Source organism: Brassica napus, chromosome C9 (assembly GCF_020379485.1).
Source record: "Brassica napus cultivar Da-Ae chromosome C9, Da-Ae, whole genome shotgun sequence".
Classification (NCBI taxonomy): Eukaryota; Viridiplantae; Streptophyta; class Magnoliopsida; order Brassicales; family Brassicaceae; genus Brassica; species Brassica napus.
The window spans coordinates 60,506,823-60,516,469 of NC_063452.1; positions in this window are offsets into that span (position 1 = coordinate 60,506,823).

Consider the following 9,647-nt stretch of genomic DNA (forward strand, 5'->3'; position numbering starts at 1 on the left):
TCTGCATCCAAACACCATATATCTATATATATAATAGCAAACTGTTTTTTGTAACTGCTGAAAGTCATCACTTTTTTATAGGAAAAAAAAAATGTATTTAATGGTCAAGCTTGTTTTAATTATGCAATCTAGCGGACAAGATTTAGTTTCCTTTAAAATGATGATGTCATCTTTTATTAAATCAAATGACGTCTTTTGTCTTCCCCGAACGAACGCCTTCCTTCAAATAACAATGGCACCTCTTGAAAAAATTATAAATATCATCCTCTTTGTTATTCTCTTCCTTCAGATTGTTCTCTTATACGGACTGATTTTTCGTTGAGAAGAATCCATGTAAATTGTCATTTGAACCAGTCCGATATTTAAGTTCTATTGATTTGGTCATTTAAAATTACAGTTTGCAGTCTCTGTTGGTCTAGATTTATGTTTTCGTGTGATCTCATAACGGTGTCGATGATGTAACTCTAAAACCAACATGTGTTCACGAATTTAGGTTTCTTTAACAATTTGATCTGATAAAAAACACTTTGCCAAGTCGTGAACGTTCGAATGATTCTTTATTATTATGATTCACTTGTAAAGGAAGATATATTTTCCTTTAAGATCGCTACTATACCTGTCTTTACGGTGTTTGCTGTCCTCAATTTCAGAAGATAAATATCTTCTGTTAACGCATCTAATCCAGATTTTAGAGTTTATAACTCTGTATAATCGTGGTTCAAAACCACTCATCTCTAAAAGGTACCTTTCTAAACTGTATACCCATCCATATTAAGAGAAAGACTCCGGATCTGTTCTCAGTGGGCTAGGTTCTTCGTTCCTCGCTGGAGGCAAGAGGAGTGCCGCCCTGTTTGGGAGCGGCTTGAAACTGGAGCTGTAAGAGTTGGCCGGAAAATTCTGATTGTCGCGTCTGCGGCTTCTCAGTCCAAAAAATCTTGGATCCCCGCCGTTAAAGGTGGCAGCAACTTCCTTGATTCTGAATGGCTTGATGGCTCGTAAGTCTATCCACTCAGATCTCTTCGTCACTCTTTTCTCAGAAAGAAAATATCTTCATTACTAGTCTGCTTGAAATAGGACTTACCTTGCTTTGTTATGCAATCTAATGGTAAAATTTTAGTTTCGTATAAATTTAAGACACAACCTTTGAAAATAAAATTCTTAACAAATTCATAAATTGTTTTTTATCACTGCCCTTCATCATTGTTCTTACTTTCATTCAATGTTGTTGTCCTATATATGTTCTCCATCTCTAACCGTGGATTTTTTTTCTGTTATGGAAACAACCTCTCTCTCTCTGAAAACGAGAGTATATAGTTTGTACATTGATGTCTGTTTCTTATTACTTTACAAGAGGTTAGTTCAAATGTTCTTTGCGTTTCCATTTTGCAGCCGGACAGGAGAATGAAAATTTATTAATAGATGTGTTTCCTTCTCACTGAACAATTGAGGTTTAGAAACGTCTTTAGCTGGGGGCACACTACTTAAAATAACAAAAGCAATTTTGAACCGCGGTACTCATTATGCTTATTCACTAAACTACAAACAATTTAATCACATTTGTCTAATGTATTCAAGAAAAAATTAAAAAAAAAACAATAGGGGGTGGGGCACGTGACCACGTACCGGTACACATACATCCGCCCCTGGTCTTAGTGTTAATTAATTAGGTAGGAGAATTTTGTTCGATCAGCAACGTTTGTTTTATTAACAAAATACCCAGTCTGGATGATTATAAGTTTATAACCTTCAAAGCATTGTTTGTTTGTAACTCGCTTGGCAATAGTTGTGTTTTGTCTGAAATCCTTTGTTTTATTTGTTGTTGCTTGGTATACACAAAATTTTCGTAAGAATCTCATCAAGTATATTGGAACCAGCAGGAAATGTTGTTTGAAATGAGCTTGATGGTCTGCAGTCACACTTTTGGAAATCTCAATTGCTTTCATTGTACTGGCAGTAGTAGCATCCTTACAACAAACAAAAAAAAATCATTACAGCAAATTGCATAGTAGACCAGAGATTAATCGAACCTTGGTCTGTATTTGCAGATGTAGTTGCATTACTTTTTAATTCAAACTAGAGCTTGACCCGTGCGTCCGCACGGGTGTTTATTTTTGTTTGTTTTACATTGATGCTATAATTGCTATCGATGAGAGGATATAATTGAATGGTTAATTTATAACATACAACTTCATCGGTTTTATATGATAATAGTATAAACTGTTTGCAATAACTATTTGAAATAATCAAATAAATGAACATCTTCTAAAATACAACTTGAATAGTTTTCATTAAATTATTTATATTTGTAAATTTATAAGGAATAGATTATCGGAGACTGAATATTTACATGTAGTTTTAACATTTTAAATTTTAAAATGAGAAATACTATATACTATACTACTTTTTTACGAAAAAAAACTATATACTATATGATTTTAGTATTTAAATTATTAAACATAATTTAAATCTCCCATAGTCATGAGCCATTAAGTATATTGGGCTTTATTAGGTTAATAATATATTTTTTTCACATTTTGAGAATGACAGAAGACAAAAAAACATAAAAAGAAATCTGGACTTAAAAAATAAATTATGGCAAAGTGACATTTAGAAAATGTATGTTAATCTACTAATATAAAAACATAAAATAATTATGTTTAAATTTCTGGAAGTTATGTAGTATAATATAATATGTATTACATTGATTTAAAATATTATATATGTTTTACGAAAACAATATCCATAAAATTTTAAGGTAAACTATCAAAATTTAATTAATATATTTTACAAAATTTCCAAGTTAAAAATATACTAACAAAACTGTATATACTCGAATAATATGTATATATATCACACATTCATTTGTATAGTAGTCAGAGGCTGCGAGCAATAGTTCTGACACAGTTAATTTTATAGGAGTTGTATGGGTTGTAGGTATATTAAAAAGTTCTAATTAACTACCGCCATGATTAGAGGTGGACATTCGGATACCCGTTCGGATTCGGTTCGGGTCTATTCGAGTTTCGGGTTTTCGGGGTCAAAGATTTCATTCACATTCGGTATTTCTAAATTTTAGTTTGGGTTCGGTTCGGATCTTTGCGGGTTCGGTTCGGGTTCGGATAACCCAGTTAAATGATTTTTAAAATTTTAAAATTCATTATATACTTTAATTTTTTCAAAATCTATAAATAAAATAATATATTGCACATAAATTTGAATAAGATATGTCAAAATACCTAAACTTAACATATAAATTGGTTTGGTTTGAATATTTTGATAGAGAATCAATAGATATTTCAAGTATGTTTTTGTGTGTTTGAGTATATTTTAACTATTTTAGACATTTACTTTTGACTATTTGTATATATTTTTAAATATTTTATACAATTTAAAAATATCTTATATATTTTGGATGGTTTTTTAATATACATTAAATATAAAATAATTAATATATTTAGGTATATAAATCTATTTCGGATACATTCGGGTACCCGAACTATTTCAGTTCGGATCGGGTTCGGTTTCGGTTATCTAGATACCAAAATTTTGAACTCGTTCGGATATTTAGTCAATTTCGGTTCGGGTTCGCTACTACTTTTTCGGATCGGGTTCGGTTCGGTTCTTCTGATTCAATTTTTTTGTCCAGCCCTAATCATGATATATCAGATTAATGATGACATTTTGCAAATATATGATTTTACTAAGAGCAATTCTCTGAATGCCACACTTTAATTTATGTAAAATATACCATATATTATAGGTTTAATTTTACTGAGAATAAATATTTATGCTTAGCATTTTTTTAAAAAAACTTTTTCACTATAAAAAGGACTAATTTTCATTTTGATCTATCTTTCAGTAATATCATTTTTAATTGAGCATTCCATAAACTTAGTTTTATAGAATGGTTTAGATTAATAAGATATATAATAGAATTATATATAGTGAAATAAAAAAATCTAGCATGTTAAAATACATATGTTCAAAGCAACAAAATTTAAGTTTGAACCGTTATAATTATTTTGACTTGGTAGGTGCACAATCTTATTTCCTTTTAAATTAGATTTTCAAGCCTTCGTTAAGAGTAGGTATAGTTGATAAGGAAGGTGAAGTTGATAAGTATATTTATTAGCCGATATATGTGGGATATATGTGGGAGTTGCGATTTTTTTCTAAGAGCTTGAAAAAAAGATACATTTGTATGGGATTTATTAACTCAGTGGTATGAGTTGGTAATTATAGTTAAAAACTAAGGGTTATTTCAAACTTGTACTTCAGTTTTAATTGATTAGATAGATTTCCTTTTAAATTAGATTTTCAAGCCTTCGTTAAGAGTAGGTATAGTTGATAAGGAAGGTGAAGTTGATAAGTATATTTATTAGCCGATATATGTGGGATATATGTGGGAGTTGCGATTTTTTTTAAGAGCTTGAAAAAAAGATACGTTTGTATGAGCTTTATTAACTCAGTGGCATGAGTTGGTAATTATAGTAAAAAACTAAGAGTTATTTTAAACTTGTACTTCAGTTTTAATAGATTAGATAATATTATATCAAGCTTAAATCAAATGGCTAGAAATTATCTTAAATTCATCGTATAAATATTTCTTTTTAGAGATGTAAATGAGACAGTGCAACCATTTAAATAAATACTAGGGATCGTTAATGTTATTGTTGCTCTATATATATATGTGAAGGTGATGCATTTGTTGTGTCCGATTTTGGTTGTTGTAACAGAATAGTTGCTGCTGTTATATTTTCAAATAATGTTTCATTATCCCCAAACTTGGTAATCTTCTCTCTTTTGGGTGACAGTGGAGTCACTTATTTTATTCGACGTCTTTACCTTCCTCAGAAACAAATAGATAGATTTATTGTTGAGTTTATATAAGAATGGATTAGAACAACAAACAAGACATGTTCACCATTTCCAGAAAACATTGGAACCACACTTGTACTTGTCTTTGCCTTCGCATTCTAACGCCAAATATTCTGAGATTAGTGGTACCTAACTTTATGCATATACAAAACAAAGGACATGATAATCTCTTCATCTAACGATCTCCCAAAGAGAGAAAGAAAAGATTGAGTTTCTGCAAAGAACTTTTTGCTTGGCAAGATCCTGACATCCAATGAAAGTCTCACTGAACTTGCAGCTTCCGAACTGGAAAGTGAATGCCCTAGCAAAGCCTGCTCCACTTGTTGCCAATCTCTTCTTATCATTCAGTTCCTATCGAAAAAAATTACTTTTCATAATAAACAGGTTTCTTAAGAGATGTCAACAGGATTCATAACTTTTTAAGACTTTACTTCGTTGGCTTAACTCTTCTTGAGGTAATCATCAATGACGCATCAGTAATCTTCAAGAATTTATTAACACAACTCAAAAGCAATTTAATGGTCTTCAGGTTATCAAAGAGATATAATTTACATAGGATATCTGATGTTTCAGATCAGGACATAAAGAACTTGGTCGTGGCTTTTGCTTCCTCAGATATTAATCTGTGTTTCTTTTCTTCAAAGCCATAAAACTCAAAGGCTGTAGATTTACCGATAAATCTGAGGTACATGGAGAACAACACATCGATTCCAGTTCAAGCGGCGAAGACTGAGTAAGAAGCTCTGAAATCGCTCCCCATGATCTATGTATAGAGAGTATTGTTGTTCGTTTGTGTTGATGATCACTGCCTATCAACAAAGACAGAACGTTCCTCTTGTAGAGGTCTCTCTCCTTAGCTTTTCGTTTTGTGTTTTATTTATTTGGTGAAAGCTTGAGCCTGGTTTTTCAGGAACGTAGGAATCAAAATAAACAGTTATTTGAACACAAACTACTCAAAATGTAAAAATGAAATCTGATTTTACCTCATGTGCACCAAGTGTCACTGTCAATGCGTTTTAATTCCCCAGTGGTCGTGTGAAGTTTTATACAATCAATCATCTTTCTGAAAACCAATTGATCTCCTCTACTATTGATACCCCGTATATCAATAGGTTTCTTCTAAGTAACGTATATCAAACATTCCAGATTTTTTTAGTAGTAATTGAGAAAAACTTTATATGAAAAATACTAATCATACTTTAATCCTTTGTTTAGAATGTATTGATATAGTTACGGATACGTTGGAAAACAAACTTATAAATCGACATTGTCTAAAGGTTAGTTTAAGTCTTTTATTTTTTATGGTGGACGATTAACTATTTTAGAAAACAAACTATTTTCAGCAAATTGTATTGAGTCATCTGGAAGATGTTTTTCCTTCAAAAAAATGTCGAAAGTTTTAGCAAACAAAATATCAAAAGAAAACGGGGTAAAATTAATTTCAAGTATCTCTTGATGGATTTCTGATTCCCACACAAAACACGTTTCCAGTGGCTGAGACCTTCAAAGAACTAAGAAACGATATTGAAGTGATAAATATCAATCACAAATTCTCACATTTAGAGAGCCAGTTAAAACTGAACTGAAATCTGGTGAATATCAATTTCGAAATAGAGAAACTGATTTGGGTTGGTAAACCGATTATTTTTAAGAAACTACAGTATATTGATATAATTTGGTATATAAACCGATTAAGCCGAATAAAATGATTAATTAAAATAGTAGTATAACTATATGAAAATGATATAATATAATTAATAATATATACATAATTTATATCATTTATAGGATCTTCATATTTAAAATGTTGACTTTAGTAAATTTTTTTAATTTAAGTGAAAAGTTATATTTTCATTTTTATCAAATCAAATAAAACACAACTTTTAAAAATGAGTGCTAATTTAGCTATTTAAAAATATTACCATATTACTAATTTCTTATTTTCAGTTTACAAAAAATATTATTATTAACTTATGTTTGCTAATTATTTTAAATAATAAAATAAAATAAATATTATATTTAAATAATTATATATCTTTATGTTTTAATAAACCGATGTCTAATCATATAAAGTAAATTTTGCAAAATGTTATGAAAATAATTATATTTATGGTTTTGATATAAAACTGAATAAACCAAAAACCGATGGTATATATACCGAACCAAACCAAAATAAATCTGGTTTTAATATGATAGCTATTTTCTTATAAACCATAATACCGAAAAACCAAAAGATCGAACTGAAATCCAGATTGAACACCCCTAAGTCGCATTCTACCCCAGAAAGCAAACATTAACAATTCTCATGGTTTGGAAACGATAGTAAAAAGTCAATAGTCTTAGAGAGAAACCAACATCCTTATCATAAATCTTACAGATATTTTTTTGGTTATTCAATAAGTAAAAAAAGGTTAAAAATTGCTATGAATCTAAGAACTGAAACAAAGGGAAAAGAAAGAAACAATTATTACTGGGGCTTACATTTTGTTTTACTATACTTTTCTGGTTATAACCGTTTATTTATATGGAAAGTTATCTCATTTTAGTTTTAACACTTATGCTTTTTCAACTCTATTTCTCATAAACTTTATTGCATACATTTTTCATTTGTCGATTTTATTTACCTAATCTCAAATTATAATTTGGAAGAACCATTTTATACTATTAAAATTATTTTAAAATGTAAAATTGAATACCAATTTAGATCCACCGGAAAAACTCATTTGTTCACATATATACTTTTTAATAAACTTTTTTGGAAATGTGTTCCAATATATTTTGTGAACCTAATGAATTCGGACTTCTATTTATCTTGTTTGTTTCACATTTGAATTGGTATTTATAATTTGATATTTTATAAAACAAATATTTACGTTGAAAAATAATTTTTATTTGGAAGTGAAATATATACTTTATATTTGGTTCTCAAGATTATCACGTGTTTTATTTTTTTCGAGATAACCATCATTTCCCTATACCAATATTTTATCATTAGTTAATATTTTTTGAAGGATTGCATCACTTTGGCATTAGTGTTTTTAATATCTTTTATTTATAATACAATTCTAATACTCTTATTTTTCATCTTCATCTTTTCATTTTAAATATATCAGTTATATATATTTTAAAACATTTTATATATTATCATTTTTGTTTTAAACATTTAATGTATAATAATTTCTAAAATAATATTGAAAATTTAATAGTGATTATTAAACCTAATACTTTTGAAGGGTTGCATCACTTTGACATTAGTGTTTTCAATAAATTTATTTATAATAAATTTCTAATATCTTATTTTTCTTATTTAATTTCTATTTTAACTATATCAGTTTATATATATATATTTTTAAAAATAGTTATATTTAATCAGTTTAAATTAATATTGAAAACTTAATATTAACTTTCCCCCGCGATTTCGCGGGGGTCCACATCCTAGTGTATATAATCCCAACAAAACTAATAAGATTTTTTTAGCTGAATTTAAGTAGACAATTACGAAAGACCACACAAAAGGCTCGATTTTTAACACTCCTATTGGCTAATTCAACCTAACAAACGGACAAATTCTATACAACTATTTGCCTAAACGTATACAAAAAGTTTCATACTCATTGTGTAAACTGAAAAAGGTTTTGGAACCAACCTCTGCGTTTTTTTGGAGGAGGAGAGATAGTAAGCAGCACCGGCACCGACGGCGACGAAGACACCCAAGAGAATCTGACGATCTAGGGTTCGGAGGAACTCTGGTTCTTTTGGGAGGAGTCGAGTCTCTTTAGACCTGGTAGACCTAACCTAACTCCCATGACGTAATTAGTTTGCAATCGGTTTGATACACACCAATGATGCTGCACATCATTTCAGGCATAAATCACCATGTTCTTTAGATGTGTTCTCTCACTCTTTCCCGTATAACCACGTTTCATTTAACAAGGCTAAAGGATATTCGTCGGTTCAGATAAATATAATTGATATTCATAAAAATTGCCACTAGTATTTGAATTCGTGAACAATTTGTTTATAGACAAAAAATGACTATCATAGTTCATAGATTATCCATTGAAAGAGTATATGAAAACACAAATAAAATTGTTTAAGTATGAAACATACAAGTATAACAGAACACAACTAAAAAAGTATAGGAAAAAAGAAAAGAAAAAGGAGTATGCTATATATAATATCAAACCATAACGATATGGTTCACTAAGGAAACGATGAGAAGTGTATATCTCCGAAAAACAGTGTTTTTAAAACCGGACCGGAAGCTGAACCAGAAATATTTTGGGTCACGGTTCAATATGGTTCGACCGGGTCAAACCTGGTTCAATAATATGGTTTAATATTTTTTTAGTATGTAAATATAAAAGTAATATTAGTAAACATGATGCATAGTTAAAAGATAAATCAATTTTGAACATAAAATATTATAAATATAAATTAGTTTCTTGTTTATATGGATGGTTTATAGATTTTCGATAGTTTTAGTGGTTTTTATTGGTTTAATAACTTTGAAATATAATCCGGCTATGTGGCCGGTTCATAGTCGAACCAATTACTAGACCAATCCGGCTATATAACCAGTTCATGGTCGAACCCGGTACAACCATCGGATCGGTCCGGTTTTAAAAACACTGCCGAAAAGAGACAAACAAGGGTGATATGATAATTTATGATCATGGAGTGGGCCTTAAAGTAAATGGGCCTTTATAAGACTTAGTGAGTTCCAGGAACTTTTGCGAATTCCGGCAACTTCGGACATCTTCGGTAAC